The sequence below is a fragment of the Pantherophis guttatus genome, chromosome 2, assembly GCF_059756535.1.
Source record: "Pantherophis guttatus breed Tessera chromosome 2, ASM5975653v1, whole genome shotgun sequence".
Lineage (NCBI taxonomy): Eukaryota > Metazoa > Chordata > Lepidosauria > Squamata > Colubridae > Pantherophis > Pantherophis guttatus.
Window position 1 is genome coordinate 235,030,026 of NC_142064.1, and position 18,030 is coordinate 235,048,055.

Sequence of the window (18,030 nt, forward strand, 5' to 3'; positions counted from 1 at the left end):
TCTTTTGTTATTGTGTGTCCTGTCCCATGGAGGATGACAGGACAGAAGGATAGAAGAAAAAGAAGGAATCATTATGCAAATTATTGACAAGGTCCTTGATTCTCCTTATAACTAGGTTTTGACTTCTCCTTGCCAGCTAATGACAGCTGATTCATTCAACATTTCAATAGCAAACAAAATGGCTGCAATTCAAACTGCTAAATAAACGTACAATGCTTGCAAATAATGTATTATTTATAGAATATTTATCTTGGGGACTTCTGGAATATACAGTTAGGCTTTCATACTTTTACTAATTCAGTTTAATTATAAAAGTACACATTCTAAATGTCCATAATAATTGAATTCCTTTCAGCTTAATGCAAACTACTTAATCAGAGGATGCATTGCATGTTTAATAACTTGATTTTATCTTTAACCTATTATGAGATATGCCACTGATATATTTCTTGATGGTAATGAAATATAGCATGGACCTATAGTCATTCATACTCAAACTCTAATATGGTAGAAAATTTAGTCCTGATTTCTGTGCATTAATGTTCATTAATGATATTGATGAAGAGATGGAAATAATGTTTATCTGATTTACAGATAACACAACATTAGTTGGGATATTAGGAGACAGAAATAATACTGAAAACAATGTTTTGAGATTAGAGAAAATGATTAAAAGTAACAGAAATAAATATTTATTTAATTAATATTTATTTATTTATTCATAAATAAATAATATTTAATTAATTAATTAATTAATAATTTAATGAAATTATAACAATTTAGGAAATAAAAATCAAATGTACCAGTCAGGAGGATATGTGGCTTGCTAATGAAACTTGTGAAAAAGACCTTTCATTTTGACACTCCAGTGTCTGAGTCTGCAGAAGGTAGTCAATTTATTGTGGTGTATTCAATCAATTCAGTCTTATGGGTTTGTATTGCACATGACAACAGTCTATTAAAAATGTTGGGAGTAAACTGTGACTGACCACTTCACAGTCCAATACTTTGGGCAAACATTGCCAGTGAGAATCCTATATGTACCTTTTCACTGACTGAAAGTGCTAGGATTCGCCCTCTGCCCCAGTATGTTTTTCTGAGCTTTGGTTTCTGTACAGCAGAGATTAAAAAAAAAAAAAAAAACCTGAGAGAAATCAAGGGGCTACCCAAACTATCATTGCTATAATCACTACATGCCTTGGGGATCTGTATATTTATAGGACCCAACTCACAAGGAAACTTCCCCTGGTCCCATGGCATAAAGGAGTGTAATCTAGAATCCAGTGAGTTAAGCCTTTTTCATAAGGCTTGCCTTCAAAAGTTGTGGGTGCTCCATCACTGGAGGTTTCTAGGAAGAGATTGGATAGCCATTTGGCTGAAATGGTATAGGATTTCCTACTTGAGCAGGGGTCTCATTGGGAACAGCTCACTGCCAGAGATCAGATTATTTCTCACCCTACTGAGTTTTAGGAACAGCTTTAAAAACTTCGCATTTTAAGAATGACTTAGGAGGGGACCCAGTGGTGGGATTCAAAATTGTTTGCTACCGGTTCTGTGGGCATGGCTTGGTGGGCGTGGCAGGGGAAGGATACTGTAAAATCTCCATTCCCTCCCCACTCCAGGGGAAGGATACTGCAAAATTTCCATTTCCTCCTGATCAGCTGGGACTTGGGAGGCAGAGAATAGATGGGGGTGCGGCTACTGGTTCTTCAGAACTTGTCAGAACCTGCTGAATACCATCTCTGAGGGGACCACTTATAAAATTAAATTTCAGTCCAGTTCAGCTTCCTCAGGAGCAAGACATTTATCACTCCATAAATTCCATAAATCCAGTATAAATTCAATTAGCTCTATCCAGCTCAAATCTTGGCATCCCCATAGCTCTTCAACAGTTACTGTTTCTTTGCCTTATGTATTAGCAATGCAAAAAAGGCACCCAAACATGTAAGAATTGGACAGCAGACAAAATAGGACCAACAACTACAAGAAGGTTCTTAAGAAAGGCTTAAATTGTCACACCAGTTCAGATGAACTCTAGCTTCTATTCCATTCTGTAGAGTAGGAATATAAAAATAGTAAAACAATGGAATAAAATTGAGAGTAGCCTTTCAGAGTAAAATGGGCAATGTATAAATTTTAAAAAAAATAAATGAATAAAATAAAAAAGCTAAAATAACAAATACAGTAGCAAAAACATAATAAAAACTGTGGACACAAATTTGAATTTGTGAATCTGAAAGAACTAAATCTGAGTGAAATATAAAATAATTTCTATTTTATTCTTTTGTACTTACATACAAAAGTAAAAAAAAATATACCTTGTTGGAAATATACATGTTACCTGGAATATATATTACCTGGGCAAAGAGGACTGCAACTTTTTTTAAGCTCTGAGAAACAAGATAGTATTCAGAAGTGATTCAGACAGATGCCTTCCTGATTCTCTGAGGTACAGAGGTAAGGGTGAGAGGGAGAGGGACAACACAATCAAACTTGACTGATTCTGTTATTATAGCCAATTGCAAAAAGGTAGTTCTAACTTTCTGAGAAATTGATTTCCTGGTCTGGTCTACCTAGTGGAGCTGATACTTGCCTTAGCTAAAGCCAATTTTGTAATAAATAAACAGAATCCATCCAACAATGTTATGCTCTTTGGTATTAATATGATTCACTTTGCTTTCTAGTAACTCCCAAGGAAAGGCTGGGTAGCAGCACCTTAATTACATGCAAATTTCTAGGAGCTATAAATGATCAGCTAGAGCAGGGGTGTCAAACTCAAGGGCCACGGGCTGAATCCGGCCTACGGAGTGCTTATAGCTGGCCTGCAGGACCACCCTGGAAACAGCAAAGGACCAGCCAGCGGTGCCTCTGCTAGCGAAAATGGACGTCAGGAAGGCTGCGCATGACTCTCTTGAACTCCATTTTCACTGGCAGAGCGCTCTGGCCACAAAGGCACCCTGACACAAGTGATGTCAAGCTGACCATCACCTACCCTGGCCATGCCCATTGTCCCCCAAGGTCAAACACAACTCTGATGTGGCCCTCAATGAAATCGAGTTTGACACCCCTGAGCTAGAGTGTAACAGAATTTGGGTTTCAGTTTGGATGTGTTCAGAGCCTTACCTAAATTATTTGTTTATATTTTTTTCTCATGATGCTCAATCTCCATTTGGGGTGAACTTTCCTATTTTAAATCTGTACATACTTACTGTTTCAGTATGTATTAGACTTATTAGAGGAAGTACTCTAATATTTTTTCAACACTGCTCTAACATTTGAAAGTTGTTAAGAAGAGATTTGACAACCATTTCTGGTATACGGTTTTCTGCCTGAGCAGGAAGTTGGACTAGAAGACCTCCAAGGTCCCTTCCAACTCTGTTATCCTGTTATTCCTCAGAAGGCCACACTTGTTTATGTTGCTATTTGCGGTTTTACGTTTTTTTTTTTTTAATAAAGTAAATACAATTTAAAGCAAACAATTCTGGTGACATCTTATTTCTTGTGGATGGTAATGTAATGTCCTAAATCTTTTCAAATTAGCTATCACTTCTTCACCTTTAACTGCCATTTTTCTTTCTTTTATACTACAAAAGGGGAGACATTTGGATGTTTTAGTCTGGCTTCTATCTCCCTGGCTGGGTGGAAAACAGAAAGTGATAGCAGCAAGTATCAGCAGAAATCATCCTTGTTCTATTTACCTAAGTTATCCCATTTGGGGCAGGCCAGATAGGAAAATGAGACCTTTTACAAGCAGCCATGTAAATACGCTGTTATTGTGTAACTGCAATCAGCAACAGTCAAAGGTTATTTTTTGAAAAATGAAGCCTATACAGGTTACTGGGTATTTGTAAACACACACAGGTAATCCAAAACATTTTTCTTCCAAATAGACCATGATATTTCAAGATGATGAATGCTAAAAAATATTTCAATGATTTTCAAAGGTAAATTTTAGACCTCACAAATAGTTCTGTGAAGATGAATGTTTACCATGGTGGTGACCACAGATTCCTCTTTGTCTCTGTTGCTTCAAATACTGTTTATAAACAATCTCTTATAATAAGGGATAATAAGCTTGTCACCATATGTTCTTACTGTAATGATGCTATTAGTGTATGGATGTATGGTATGCATATGTACATGTGCACACATATGCAAAGGTTCCAGACTAATGCCGTGTAGACAGGTTGAACTACAACTCCTATAATTTCCTCATATTCCCATATATTTCAGGATGACAACCAGATTCCCCACCTCCACCCTCCCGTCACAGATCTGTCCATATCAGTTGTTTTGAGAAGAAAAAAGATTATGCTCATTGGATCCCTCAATTAGGCAACCCAGTGGGACGAGTCTATAAACCATTTTTCTGCTAAAATTACTTTCATTCATTTTGACAGCTCTACATTGAGAGTGGATTCTGGTGGGGTGGACTGATGCAGACGCTTGTCCAGTTTTGATGGATGAGTTTCATTTTGTTCACCCTGAGGTGGAGTATTGGACAAGTTGTTTGGAGGATGAGGACAAACACTTGTTTGCTAGAGCTTTGCTCAGTTCATCCTGCTTAGTAAAAACTGCCAGAGGGGAACTGTCTGGGTCGGTGGCAGGCAAGAGTAATGTCCAAGCAACTTTTCACAGAAGCATTTTTAAGCAAGATCCTGGGGTTAATGTTGGAAATCCAATTTCAGCATTCTGTGGGTGAAGATTATTTACACATACATTGCAATGTAAAACTGTCTCGGTTACTGTAGTCAATGCTCTGTGCTGGAAAACAGATGAAGTATAAAGAAGGACTAGAGGTGACACGATAATAGTATTCCAGTATTTGAAGGGCTACCACAAAGATGAGGGGTTCAACTTATTTTCCAAAGCACTGGAAGGCAAGAAGCATTGCATGGAAACTAATCAAGGAGAGAAGCAACCTGGAATTAAGGAGAAACTTCCTAACAATGAGAACATTTAACCAGTGGAATGGTTTGCCTTCAGAAGTTATCACTGGAGGCTTTTAAGAAGAAACTGGACAGCCACTTGTCTCAAATTGTATAGGGTCTTCTGATTGAGCAGGGGGGCTGAACTAGAAGACCTCCAAGGTAACTTCCAGCTCTATTCCGATTGATTGATTAATATTCCATCCTGCTTAGTTCTGCTACACCCTTCCCAACAAATTTGATACAATCCATCATGGTATTTTTCTGGAATATTTGGCTTCTATGGGATTTATTGGCACTGATTTGCAGCAATCCTGGTCCTATTTGACTGAATGTACTCAGAAATGCTGGGTACTGTTGCTCAGCATCCTGGACATTATTACAATTTTTTTTTTTAGAGATGGCTTTGGTTCTCTAAGCAATTACCATCTGAATGAAGCCACTAAAAGATAATAAAGGGTCTGGAGATTGAATGCCATTAGTAATTTTAGTGGAGTCTTCTTCATAACAGATGCTAAGGAGTTTGTTGAAAGCCTGGAACATTGAATGGACACTGTATGGAATGGTTAACAGATGTACAAGTTTTTTTTTCTTATCAATATTTACCCCTTTATTTAATTTAACAGCATTTACAGATCACTCTGACAGCTTCTCTTATAAAGGGAATCTTCTACATGCTCCATTCATCTGCCTCTGGAGAGTGTAAATGTTCCATCAAGACTCATGGTACATCTGTGCATTTGTAATTGTGAGATCCAAAGTATTAATAAGCACACACACACACAAACCCACAAACCTTTGTGGGAAACAATCCAAGGGTAATATCTGAATACTTCACTTTCCATTAATATTTAAAAGTTACATTCTTCCATCCAAAATAGACCCATGCATACCATAATTTTTTTTAATGAAGTCACTGGGCAGAAATTATAAGGTTCTAAGAATTACTTTCATATCATCTCTCCCCTCCTTTGCCACTTCCTTCTTTTTCCAAATACTAAAGCCTATTTTTCAAAAAAAAAAAAAAAAAAACACCTCAAAGATTTAAGTACTTTACCTATTTGGTAAAGCTCTGGAAGATTCATGCATGTCAAAGCACATAGACCACCACCCAAACCCCCCCCACCATACCTTATAAGATTTAAAAGTTTTCCACCTTTAGTTTACACTATAGGAAGCTGATTTGTGGGAGGGGAGAATATCTGATGATAACAGACTAACATTAGAGTAATGGGAGGAGAATGTATTGCAACTATGAGAATCTTTAAGAATCACACCAAGAGATACCTGTGACTAATGTAGTCCTGCTAGAGATGAGGACAGTTTGAAACAGCATAAAGGCCTATGAACATGGCTTAATTAGAATTCTTGATGGGATAGCCAAAAAATGAACTCATATAGAACAGAATATAACAGGCAGATATTGCTTCCAAGAATTCTCTTGGGATAGATAGATAGGATAGATAGATAGATAGATAGATAGATAGATAGATAGATAGATAGATAGATAGATAGATGGGAGATGATGGGAGATGGGAGATGGATAGATAGATAGATAGATAGATAGATAGATAGATAGATAGATAGGGAGGGAGGGAGGGGAAGAAAGAGATGGAGAGAGAGAGAGGGGGGGGAGGGAGGGAGGGAGGGAGGTGCACATTGGGCTTAAGTCCATATTGAAACCTGATTGCCTAAAGGGCAACCCTCAGTTTCAAAATAAAAATCAGCAAAAGGACCACTGCTTGATAAATATTGAAGGAGGAGGAGGAGGAGGAGGAGGAGGAGAATGGGAATAGAGAGAGCACAACTAAAAATGTGAGTAAAAATGTAACTGAAGTAGAACTGAAGAAGCTTCTTCGATGAGAAGGTGAAATGTCTTCAAAAAAAGACCAAAAAGTCCAACTGCCTTTTGAAAACACACCTTTGGGACAACCATGACCTGGATGACCAAAAATCTCCACAGACATATCTAGTAGGAGACTACTTAAATCAGTGTTTGTGATCATGGATGTGCTTTAAACTACCTTTACCTCAACTTTAATGGGAATTTGGTATGCCCCTTATTCATGCCAGTTCCATAACACAGCATCTAATTTACCTTTCATTTATTTCAAATTGCATGTGCTTAAATAATTAATATTTGTTATTCTACAATTCATTTATCTTGCCATTTATAATAAAATGTGGGTTTTTAAAATCATAAGCCTTTTTTCCCCTCCATTAGAAATCAAATTCAATTTTTGTAAACTTCAATAAATCCAAACTAACAATTAATGCCACTAGGAGGGGGTGGGGATAGAATCAATAATCCTCAAATTCAGCATTGCAAATCCTCTTCAAAGACTCACGCTAGTTCCTTGTAATTCCTCATGCTCAGAAAGACAACCCCCCCCTCATACTTTCAAAGCACTGTGACAAATAAACTTTAACCAGTCAACAATGTCACACTGATTTGTTCTCCCTCGTTCCCTCCCCGAAATACTTCTAGGACCGTATAATCCACCGATCTCCGCTTGATTGTATCATAAAGAAGCATCCGAATAGGCGGCAATTTAAAGCCAAAGGAAGGACAAACATCTCCTTGAATTTGAAGGTGTCAACTCTCCTTAACATCCGAATCCGGCGTATATTGCTTTGCTGTTGCGATATACAAAAAACACACGCACACGGGGAAAACACACGCACACGGACACACACACCACACCACACCACACCACAAAAGATTCCCAAGCGGCATTCCCATGCACGGTTGGTGTGAGGGCAAGCGAGTTTCCTCCTATTTTGGGGGTGGGGGGTGGGGTGGGGGCTCAGAAGGATCCAGAGCTGCGATAGGGAGGAAACAACGGACTCTGGCGAGGAAGCTTTCTCACTTGGGGGGCGGGGGGGCGGGGTGGTGATGGTGTTGGGTCTACAGGGGGTTTCCTTCCCGCTCAGCAGGTGGATTATCAGGAGAACCTTAGATTTTTCTCCAGCTTCTACAGGCGCCTTTTGTTAGGGGGAAAGGTCCTGTCCAGTTCTCTTACATTTTTCTCTTCACAGCATCTCTCAGCCCTTGGGACCCCCCCCCCAAATCTGTCCCCACCCCCCTTTGCACCTCAAAACGCTCCTTGCAGTAAATTTCGCCCCCAAACAGGTGCGAAAGGGGTGCCTCCTCCCCCTTTCCCCTTCCCCTTCTCTTCATCTTACCTTGCCACTTGAGGGGTGTGTTGACGGGAGCTGTTCGCAGCGTTGCCGGGTTGGGGGGCGCGCGCGGGAGAGGGGTGCCAGCGTGTGTCTGTGTCTGACTGTGTGTGTGTGTGTATGTGTGTGTCAGGGAAGCGGTTGGAGTTTGCAACGGAATTCGGCTGAGGGCAAGAGCGCTCGGGAGCCCGTCCCAGCTTGCTAAATTAATCACTTTTGCTTCTTTCTTCTTTTTTTTTTTTTTTACCCGCGAAAGGGGCGGGAGCTAGGAAGAGAAGAGGATGGGAAAAGGGAGGAGAGAGAAAGAGAGAGGGAGAGGAGGATGAAAAATCTCAAGCCTGGAGAAAAGAGGAAGGTCCCTCCGTGACTGGCATCAATATCTCCTTCGGCGGAGCTTCAAGGGAGTCATGGCAACGAGCCCCTAAACCTCCCCAAATCTTTCTCAGCTACACACGCACACGCGCGCAAGCATGCACGCACACACACACATGCACAAACTGCTCCTGCTGGTGCTGCTGCTGTGCCTGCTGCTGGTGCTCCGGGGAGGAAAGGGGTGGGGGGAGACAGCCTCCTCCTTTCTCTCCCTCCCTCCCTCCCTTGTACCCAACCCACTCCCCCCCCCATCCCTCCGCCTCTGCGAGGTTGGAGAGACACCGAAAGCGGGGAACGAGCTGAATTCCCTGGGAATTCTCCCCCGGCCTTCTGCTATACTAGGAACTTGCTTGAAGCCTGGCAACCTGGAAAAAGGCGTCTCCGGACGCTTACCTGGAAATTGGAGAAGGGCTAGTGGGGGCGCGTCCCTCTCCAGACCCGGGCGACTTGTCCGCTTAAACCCTATGGCTGACCTGGCCTGAGCCGCTTCGGAGGCTCTTCCCTCCGGTTAGAAGCTGATGGACACCTGAGAACGGGCTGGCGGGCGGTGGGTGGGAAGAAGAGGGCTTTACATCCTGCCGACTTTCCAATTCATCCAGGTGTCAATCTCTTTATACGCACACACCACACACACACAAGCACAAGCAGAGTGGTTGCTTTCTCAAAGAAAAATGCAACGGGGAGAAAGCGATAGGCTGACACGTATGTACATATACACGCTTACCTACCTACCTACCTACCTACCCACCCACCCACCCACCCACCTACCTACCTATTTACCTACCGGATCAGAAACAACCAGGTAGGATCTCCTTCCAAGGTTCCCTAAGAATCAAACGAAGATTCCTTAAACAGAAAGGAGAAAGGAGAGGGAGGGAAACCTTCCCAATTCTCTTCGGTTCGCCTCCTTCCTAACGACCATTTTCTGAACTCCGAAGGATTAAGACCCAGAAAGGGGAGACTTGAAGCTAGAGGTGTGTGTGTGTGTGTGTGTGTGTGTGTGTGTGTGTGTTTGTTTTTTGTTTTTTGTTTTGGAGGAGGGGGGTATTTTTGGCAAACAACAGCGAAGGGGAAGGAGAGAAAAGTCACACACGGGGCCCTGCATCTTTCTCAATCAAGAATTGGGGGGATATTCTGTAAAAGAAGGCATTTCATTTCACACGTGTGCACACCCAGGCAGAAAATATCCTAGCCGCACCAAACCCACCGGGCGTTACCAAGAGCAACAAGAACCTCCTCAGGGAGAGCGCCATACCTTGAGGAGAAAAGAAAAAAAAAAAAGCAGCAGAGTTGTGCTCCTTCAGAACAGCTGTTTGTAGCAGTGCAGAAAATGAAAAACCAGATTAGAGAAGGCAGTGGGTGCCTGCCTGGAATCAAAGGTGCAGAGATGTTTCTTTTTGCACAGCTGGTCTCCAAGTCACACAGACCAATACATACCCTTTCTCCCCCCCCCCTTTTTTTTTTTACAGGGAAATCATGAAATGCCAGCCTCCCTTCTCCCTCCCCCAACTGCCCTAAACTAAATGCACTGCAAAAAATCCAGTCCTGGCATGTTCTCATGCTTCATAATATGTTCAGGTATCTGCCACACCCTGCCACACTTGAGGAGCAGAGGCAGAAGGGAGGGTTGTTTCGGAAGTTCACTAGAATTGGGTAGAAGAGACATTGTGAAAGATGGTTGGAGAAGATGACTATTAGTCCCTAACTCTTTTCTCCTTTCCTTCTACACACACATATAAGATATACATATATCTTTTTCTTAGGAAACATTAAGCAAGTCTTTTAAACAAGTGAAAGGAAATAAATGTAGCGTCTCTAGTCTGAACTAATTAGAATAGCATTTGGATTGGTGGATTTAATTCTAGAATTTACTGGTTTTTTTCCTTGAATGGCCAATGGAAAGCATTAAGCCAAAGTGAGAAAGCACGATTATATTCTGTAAATATCATCTTCAGATGACCAGGATCATCCTTCCAAATTGCCATTGACAAAGGTTTCAAAGCTTGCTAATTTGTTTCCATCATGTACCATGTTTACTGTCAGCTACTTAAAAGAGAAGTTTCCAAGTGATCATAAATGTGCACGGGTCATTTTTTTTAGGTTTTGAAGAATTCTTGATGGGCACAAAGTCATAGGAAGACTTATTATTACATGAAGTCATAAAAGCTCATTACATTGAATATAACATAGAATAGAGTTAGAAGGGACCTTGAAGGTCTTCTAGTCCAGCCCCCTGCTCAGGCAAGAGACCTATACTGTTTCAGACAGGTGGCTGTTCAGTCTCTTCTTAAAAACCTCCAGTGATGAAGCACCTACAAGTTCTGAAGGCAAGCTGTTCCACTGGTCTCACTGTTAGGAAGTTTCTCCTTAATTCCAGGTTGCTTCTCTCCTTGATTCATTTCCATCCATTGTTTCTTCTCCTGCCCTCTGATGCTTTGAAAAATAATTTGCCCTCTTCTTTATGGCAGCCGCTCAAATATTGGAATACTGCTACCATGTCATTTATTTGATTGCCACTATGACTTAAATGAAGCTCAGACATTCCAAGCTGTTCTAGAATTCTATAATGTAAGCTGTCAACATAAGGAGGAAAAAGGCTATGTTAACATGTTCCTTTGAATCAGTGGTGAAATCTAATTTTTTTTATTTATTTGTTTAAATTTATTTGTTTAAATTTCTAAATTTTTAGTACCTGTTCTGTGGGCGTGGCTTGGTGGGTGTGACATGGTTTGGTGGGCGTGGCAGGGGAAGGATACTGCAAAATCCCCATTCCCCCCTCACTCCTGGGAGAAGGAGACTGCAAAATCTCCATTCCCACCCCACTCCAGGGGAAGGATACTGCAAAATCCCCATTCCCTCCTCACTCCTGTGGGAAGGATATTGCAAAATCTCCATTCCCACCCTACTCTGGGGCCAGCCAGAGGTGGTATTTGCTGGTTCTTCGAACTACTTAAAATTTCCGCTACCGGTTCTCCAGAACTTGTCAGAACCTGCTGGATTTCACCCCTGCTTTGAATACTTTTCCTAGAATTCCTGTACATTATCCTGATGGCCCCAAAGTTAAGCTGTTCAAAAATCAAGCTACACAAAATGCAGAAATTCTAAAGGGCTGTTGAAAAACAGAGAGGAAAATATCCCTCTCTGTAAAGACAGATTCCCTTTACATGTTCCCATGTAAATCGCCACAGAACTGCCCTGCGGTTAGCAGGGTGCTACTACAACTGTTGTGGCAAACCTCTGAAGAACCAGATTGTTACAAATGGAAAATGAAAATCCTATTGCCCCTTCTGTAATCCTGTAGCAGTAATGGGCATATTTTTCCCCATGCAAAGACCATGTTTTCCTTTGAAGGATATCAAAGACATCTGGAGGCACATCCTGGCAGTAACAAAGGTCTGGGCCACAACTGAGAGATGAGGCAGAGGGGGGTATGATAATTTTAGGATTGATTTCTTCACATGTTCAGACCCAACACCCCCAAACATGCATCATTATCCCTGTTCTATAATCTGATCAACAGAAAATAGGAGACTGAATTGTAGATTGAACTTTTCCCCTGCTGCTTAATTGGAAGCTGCTAATGGGATGCACAGCAGAATTCTGGGCAGCCACACCTTTTCCTACAATAGGCTGATCAATGGGAGGTATCATGAATGTAAGTGACATGGTAGCTTCTTAATTGACCAGTTCTACATTAGCGGTAGCAGTTTGGTAAAATTTCAGACTTCAGACACCATTTGATCAATTCAGAGAACTAGGTTCAGGGTTATAGAAATTACTTGGGTTATTATGTTGATGCCTGCCTTGGTTCCTAGACTAAAACAAAGCAAAGCCTCTCATTATCTAACATGGGAAAAACACTTGGGAGAACATTATGAAATTTGCAGTGAAATTGGTCATATCCTGAGAGATTTTCAAAGCAATTTTATATAGGCAGATCATCATTATTATTATTTTTGTTCAAAGACAGAGGGTAGAAGTGAATAATAATACAATTTCTTGAATGTGATGCTGTTGTTTCTTGAGGTTTATGAGTGATAGAACCATAAGAAGCCAACTGTTTTTCACAAAAGACAACAATTATTATGCTTGTATTGGAAACTGGCTAAGTTACTGACATACAACTGCGAAGGAAGGAAGGAAGGAAGGAAGGAAGGAAGGAAGGAAGGAAGGAAGGAAGAAAGGAAGGAAGGAGAGAGAGAGAAAGAAGAAAGAAGAAAGAAAAGAAAGAAAAGAAAGAAAGAAAAAGAAAGAAAGAAAGAAAGAAAAGAGAAAAGAAAAGAAGAAAAGAAAAGAAAAGAAAAGAAAAGAAAAAAAAAAGAAAAAAATAGAACAAACAGTAAAATGAAGTTTTTTATCCTAGGATCGCCCCTACTCAAAGTCCTGTGATTGAGGTAACCAGTGGTGATCTAATTGTAATGATCACTGACAATTGATTCTGTTAATCAATTAAAGACACCTTCACTCACCGTTTCCATCATGAGATTTCATATAAAAGATGACTATCAATACCATTGTTGTGAAGATTGAAGGTGGGAGAATAGAGTCTCATATAAAACCATCAAAGTTATATATTGCAAATCTATTCACCAGGGAATCAGATGAAATTACAGCAGCAGTGCCATGATTCAGCAGACCCTTGGGAGTGATGAGCACATTGCCAGGACAGCTTGTAAAAGCCAGCAATGGTGGCAGGAGCTGACAATGATAGGCAGTGAAAGCATCTATCACTGCATTGATACTTGATTAGCTCACTGGAGTATCTGTTGATGAGGTAGCTTTTCATTACATCTTTTTTATAGTCTACTTTTTATAGTCTGCTGTCTACTTTTTATTATATATGGATTGTTGTATGCTGCCCAGAGTCAGTTCTTGTGAGATGGGTGGCTATATAAATTTGAAAATGAAATAAATAATTTTTATTTTTAAAAGTTAACCAATTTATACTTTACTCTTTCCTTCCCAACATGAGACTTGCCTACTTCTTGCTTTTTTATTTAAATACTGCTAGCATAAAGGATTAGAAAACAATACAAATTACATAACATGCGTACATATCAGGTTAGTATTATATCTGCATGCTGTTTCAGAATATACTTATAAGTGCAGTATCTTCTTGAATTTTCTGATTATAGGGTATCAGATTGGTGTTAATTCCTAATGACCATATCAATAGATTTTGTCCATCTTTAATTTGATCTTTCATATCTTCCAACAATACACTCATCACCACTGTAACTGAGCCCATCCATCTTTCTGCTGCCTATCCTCTTCTCTTTTCTTAAGCTTTCCCTGATCTATTGTTTATTGGTATTCTAAATAGCCTTGTCCAACATCAAAGTATAGAATAGAATAGAATAGAATTAGAATAGAATAGAATAGAATAGAATTAGAATTAGAATTAGAATTAGAATTAGAATTAGAATTAGAAATAGAAATAGAAATAGAAATAGAAATAGAAATAGAAATAGAAATAGAAATAGAAATAGAAATAGTCAGAAGGGACTGTGGAGGTCTTCTAGATCCCTTCTAGAAAGGATTTTCTAGGTCTTCCACTGATTAATAGTTCTAACTGGCAGGAAATTTCTCCTTAGTTCTAAGTTGCTTCTCTCCTTGATTAGTTTCCACCCATTGCTTCTTGTTGTGCCCTCAGGTGCTTTGGAGAGTAGCTTGACTCCCTCTTCTTTGTGGCTGAGATATTGGAACACTGCTATCATGTCACCCCTAGTCCTTCTCTTCATTCAACTAGACATACTCAGTTCCTGCAATCGTTCTTCATGTTTTAGCCTCCAGTCCCCTAATCATCTTCGCACTCTTTCTAGAGTCTCAACATCTGTTTTACATTGTGGCGACCAAAACTGGATGCAGTAAGCCAAGTGTGGTCTTAAATTCAAATTAAGTTCAAAAATGCCATACTGTCTATCCTGCTTCCTCATATCTCCAACCTTCACTTCAATATAGTCTTATAGGGCAAACTATCAACTGTGTCATTCTAATCTTTATAAGGGTAGACATGCCATAGTACCTAAATATCTGTTCCCAGGCCTTCATTGTTAATCTAATAAGGGCTAGCCTATTTGTATTTCTTGACTGCTTACAACTTTACTGCTAATGATCCTAAAAGGCAGACACTTTCCACCACTTCAATACCTTCAGTGTCAATTCTAAGTTTGTGATTAATTGCCATTAGTTTTAGTCCTATATTTTCATTGTGATTCTTGCCTTTCGTTATTAGGATTTACAAAGTAATGTCATCAACATAGCACAGGTTACAGGTGGTCTTTTGAATTACGTTCCCAATTGAGCTCTAAATTTTCGTTACTCAACAAGGCAGGTTTCAAATGAGTCGTGCCCCATTTAATAACCTTTCTTGCCATGGTTGTTAAGCAAATCACAACAGTTGTTAAGTGAATCATGCAGTCGTTAAGCGAATCTGGCTTCTCCCATTGATTTTGCTTGTCAGAAACTTCCTGGGAAGGTTGCAAATGATTTTCCCAGGACCACGGGATGCTGGAACCATCATAAATGCATGCTGGTTGATAAGCACCCAAAGTTTGATCACATGACTGTTGGGATACTGCAACAGTCTTAAGTGTGAGAACTGGTCATAAGTTACTTTTTTCAGCGTCATTGTAACTTTGAACTATCATATAACAAATGGTTGTAAGTTGAGGACTCCCTGTATGGATGCTTCTTCTTCCCATTTTAAAAACCATGCTCATCTTCTTCAAATTTAGTTTCCTTTAATATATATTAGATTATAGATTGAATACACATTTCCTTGCTGATGCAACCAGCCTGTTTTTCTACATTTTATTGTGTCTAAACTATGATTTCCTGGCTAGTTTATTGGTTCCGCAGGGGAAATTGATATGTTCTAGGATTCCCATTTTCCTAAAGACATCCCTTGACATGATCAGCCCAATCAAAGGCCTTTCTGTAATTGACATAGCAGGTACAAAATTCAGCACTGTCAGATTAAAAATAAAAAGCCCACAAGTTACTTGTCCTCATGAAAGAAAACAGAAAATAACAAAATAACAGAGTTGGAAGGGAGTTTCTAGTCCAACTCCCTGCTCAAGCAGGAAACTCTAAACCAGTGATGGCTAACCTTTTTGCCATCGTGTGCCAAAAGTGGGGGGAGTGCGGGGTGGTTGCGCGCATGTGTGCCCACACCCATAATTTATGTGCTCTGCACCCCGCGCATGCGTGCCTGACCCCCTGTGCTACCCCCGCTTTTGGCATGTGTTGGCACGGTGGACCTGGTAGGCCCATTTTTCATCCTCCCCAGGCTCCAGAGGCTTTCTAGGACCCTGGGGAGGGCAAAAACAGTATCCCCCACCTCCCTGGAAGCCAGAAACAGCCCGTTTGCTGACTTCTGGTGGGCCCAGAAGGCCCGAAAATCAGCAGGCCAGCGCGCACATGCGTGCTGGAGCTGAGCTAGGACAACACTCGCGTACCCACCAATATGGCTCTGCATGCTACCTGTCGCACGCGTGCCATAGGTGTGAACCATTATGGCCCTAAACAATTTCAAACAAAGGGTTCCCCAATCTCTTCTTAAAAATTAGAATAGGCTTTGCAGTTATTTTTTTTTAAATCAAAGCTATTGATCTACATATCTTTACTTCATTCCCCCCCCTGTTCTTTTGTCCTTTCAATGCCAGCTCTGCTTCCTTCCTACATCATTTTTTTGTTTGCAATGATTGCTGTAATATTTTGAATCCTAACCAAAAAAGAGCCAAGCAAAAACCATGCGTATGTAATGAAATAAAACAACACAGTTAATGCATACACACCTTCCACTAACAGTAAAGGCAAAACTAGTTTGATTTTAATGGCTTGGGACTGCATCCAAAATTAATTTCCTGAAGGCCAAATTTTGATGGATTTTTTCCCCCCTCTTGGTCAATTTGCCTGCTCATTCCGAATCTTCTTAAATCTCTACTAACCTTTTTGAGAAGGAATAATCAGAACAATTGTCAGCAGTAATTATTGTGAGATATGCTTTATTAAAATCTGGTGTTTTGTGGTCCGCAGCCTTAACTCTTTCAGGTCGTATAACAGATTATTAGTTTCAGCCACACATTTGATTGCCCAGGGAAAGGCGATTATCACTTTTCTATTCATTGTTTTAGATTTAGGAAGTAGTTTTGAAGCGGAATATCGCTATCTTTTTGAGTACTCGATCTAAGAGTCGTAACATGAAATCATGTCAAGGGAAAGCACATCCACAAAGCAAAAGGTAGAAACTTACCAACTGCATGATTTTTACAACCTTGCCACAGACTCCCAGGGGAAGTCATTGAGAGTCCATTATCTAAAGCTAATTAAAAGGAGACTGGACACTTCGCTAGGAAAAATATCCATTAGGGAACCATTCAACATTGTCAAGGAATGGACTGATTAGCTTAGAACTAGTGAAGGGAGAACAAATGGAGAAATCAATTTGCAGACAGTGTGAGGCTCCCTATTCTCATCACTTGAGACCCCACTCCAAGAACAGAAAAGGCCGAAGATATTTCTCAAGGGTGCGTGATTTAAATAGCAGCGATTGTGAGAATTTAAAATTGGAATATTTCTTGCTCTCAAGGAGGAATAAGAAGCAGAGCAGATCCCAGGGTTGTTACGCTTTTATGAATGTCATTTCAGATTTATTTCCCGCTTTGCCTTCAAAGTTCATAGGGCATTTGCTCCCTTTTTTTTCTATCAGGATTATTATGTGTCCTGGAAAGACTGGTCAATCAGCTGTGGCATTTTTCCATTTAAGGAGCTGTCAAAACAGACCAACAAGTCTTATAATCAAAAAGTGGCAAAACAGAATTTGGCAGCCATCTGCATATGTATCTGGAGATTTGATATCCCAATAGATGACTCATCTGTCCATTGGGATAACTGGATCTTGGGAGGATAAGAGGGATTTGCTATTATTGTCTTCCTTCAATTATTAGGAATCACAGAGGGAGTTCTATCCAAAACAACACCTGAGCCTGTAAAAAACAAAAAACAAAAAAAAGAACCCAGTCATAGCCAAAATGTGCTGCATTATATTCTCCAAAAGGCAGGAGATGAAAGGAAAAGCAAACAGATCTTTGTGATCCATTGCTAGCCTAAGCCTTTTTTTTTTTTTTAGAATGTCAAAGGGGCTGATTCTTTTTTCTTTCTATTAGGTCATGCTTCATCTTATTCCTACAAGCTCTGTTAGGTCATGGTGACTCACATAGCTGCAAGGCAGTTCAACAGTGGCATTGTACATGACGCAGGAGAAGGGAGATTAAGCAGCTGACTGTGAATACTGATAATCATAAGGACTCCCACTGGACATGGAAGAATGGACAAAGGGAGGACGAGCCTCCTATGATGAGGGGAAAAACAAACAAACTACCAAAGCCCATCCATACTCTTCTGGAACTTCTGGGAGGCCCATTTTTCGCCCTCCCAGACCATTTTTGCGGCCCCTGCACTTACCTGAAATGATGAACGGGCCACATGGAGAGTCCTGGGAGGGGAGGGGTGGGGTGGGGTGGACCTGGCCAGCCAGGGATGGCAT

General features: G+C 40.4%; 1 protein-coding gene across 12 annotated transcripts in view; it reads right to left on the reverse strand.

Annotated features, from left to right (window-relative positions):
• CHL1 (cell adhesion molecule L1 like) overlaps positions 1 to 9,492 on the reverse strand; it is a 207,024-nt gene extending 197,532 nt beyond the window's left edge. For 2 of the 12 annotated variants that reach the window (XM_087887924.1, XM_034440548.3), the window contains exon 1: positions 9,265 to 9,480. The gene's annotated coding sequence lies outside the window, so the exon portion shown is untranslated. Of the gene's footprint in view, positions 1 to 8,114; positions 8,649 to 8,873 lie in introns of those variants that run through there. The other 10 variants (XM_087887920.1, XM_034440549.3, XM_087887919.1 and 7 more) reach the window with 9 other exon arrangements.
• Positions 9,493 to 18,030: the final 8,538 nt, after the last annotated feature.